This window comes from Brassica napus, chromosome C4 (assembly GCF_020379485.1).
Source record: "Brassica napus cultivar Da-Ae chromosome C4, Da-Ae, whole genome shotgun sequence".
NCBI lineage: Eukaryota > Viridiplantae > Streptophyta > Magnoliopsida > Brassicales > Brassicaceae > Brassica > Brassica napus.
This window is the reverse complement of record NC_063447.1, coordinates 13119099-13120927: the sequence shown is the minus strand read 5'-3', so window position 1 is coordinate 13120927 and position 1829 is coordinate 13119099. Positions and strand designations below refer to the sequence as shown.

At 40.8% G+C, this 1829-nt stretch overlaps 1 non-coding gene across 1 annotated transcript; it reads right to left on the bottom strand.

Moving 5' to 3' along the window:
- Positions 1–1520: 1520 nt before the first annotated feature.
- Positions 1521–1627, bottom strand: LOC125586685. The gene has a single exon (XR_007323220.1). It is a non-coding gene; the product is annotated as a small nucleolar RNA R71 (small nucleolar RNA).
- Positions 1628–1829: the final 202 nt, after the last annotated feature.

Genomic DNA, 1829 nt, shown 5'->3' with positions numbered 1-1829 from the left:
ATACAATCTTATCATGTTTTCTTCATCAAAATCGTGTTGTTCTTGCTTAGTTATGTGTGAGTAGTCATCTAGTTGGGTTTAGGGGTTCTCATAGGGGATTTCTTGATGTTTTGATTCATAAAACGTGTGTAGACTAAGGGATTACGTTTTGGTTCTTCATCTAATGGATTTCTTACTGCTTGAACTGAATTGATCACTTAGTTCATGATATCAGATTGTTTGATGCACCGAAAGTGATTGTTTGAACTTCCGAAAATACTTTAGATGAGCAAAGTGTCCTTAACCCTCGGAAGTTGATGTTATTGCGCTTTGTGAACATATTGAACCTGTTCTTAATGCTTGTTTAGAAATTGAAACTCAGCGGAAGTTAGTGTGGAGATTTCTATAACATAGAGAATTAGCGCTACGGAAGTAGGTTAATTCTAATATCGTGTTTGAGTTCTAGACGGTTCTTAATATATCCCTGTGTCTGCCATTAATTGTATCTTGATTAAAAAGAAATCCCTGAGAATTCCCAATGCCCAACGTTTGTTTTAAAATAGTTTTCAAATCGTTTAAATCATTTTTTTACAGCTTGTTTATGTTTTGTGACACTAAAGAAAATTAAATAAAAACCATCAAAAATATATCTTCGTTCGCTGTAGCTATTAACTTGTCTGCAACTCTACGTGTGATCATCGGTCCCTGTGGATTCGATCCCGCATTACTACTGCGTACTTTACTGTGCACTTGCAGTTAGATAATCGGGTTAAAACTCGACACATCAAGTTTTTGGCGCCGTTGCCGGGGACCATTTGGTCACCCTAGAGTTAATGATCAGTTTAAGACTATAGCATTTTTATTTTGTCTAATGTTTCTGTCTTTCTCTTTCTGTTTGTGTTTTCAGGTGAATGAGCGGATTTCATACTAGAAGCAAAGGATCATCGAATTTAATACCTTTGGAGTTAGAGCTCGGCCGCCTAGAGAGACAAGTGAAAAAGAAAAGACTTGAGTCCGCTGAAGAGGTTGAAATGGCTGAACACCAAGAAGACCAGTTTCAGGACAACCCGCAAAATCCAATTCCTGTAGATGAACGAGAAGGCAACAATGCTGGTGATAATCAGCAGGCTGGTGTAGCTGCAAGACAACAGGCTGGAGACTATGGCATGCCTAGGATGACGCTTGCACATTATGATACACCAGATGCATTCTATGCCGATCGTTCTGGGATTCGCCCACCTCCCATTGAGAGAAGAGACTTTGAGATCAAGACTGGTCTCATTAATTTGGTGGAGAAAAATCCGTTTCATGGAAACCCGTCTGAGGACCCGATGTATCACTTGGAGCATTTTGAGCGAGTCTGTGACACCAGCAGACATAATGGAGTTCCTCAAGGCGCTTTGAAATGCAGGTTGTTCCCGTTTTCCTTAGCTGATAAAGCTATCAGATGGTTAAAGTCCATCCCTCCAGGATCTCTTACTACATGGGAAGAGACAAGAGCTGCTTTTCTACAGCATTTCTTCACCAAGTCAAGGTCCACATATCTGAGAAGCAGAATTGGAAGCTTTCAGCAGCTTGATTCAGAAAGCTTTCATGAGGCTTGGGAGCGTTTCAAGGAGTACACACAGGACTGCCCTCACCATGGTTACACTGATGTGAGCTTGCTGAACATTTTCTATAATGGAGTTCATGAAGAGAGTCAAGATGCCATGGACACAGCAAGTAATGGTGATTTCATGACCAAGACTGTTGAAGAAGCTTACACCTTGCTGAACAACCTGTCATCCAGCAAAGCAAACCGCAAGTCAAGGTTTGACACCAGCCAGAAGGGTGTTGGTTATGAATCCAAG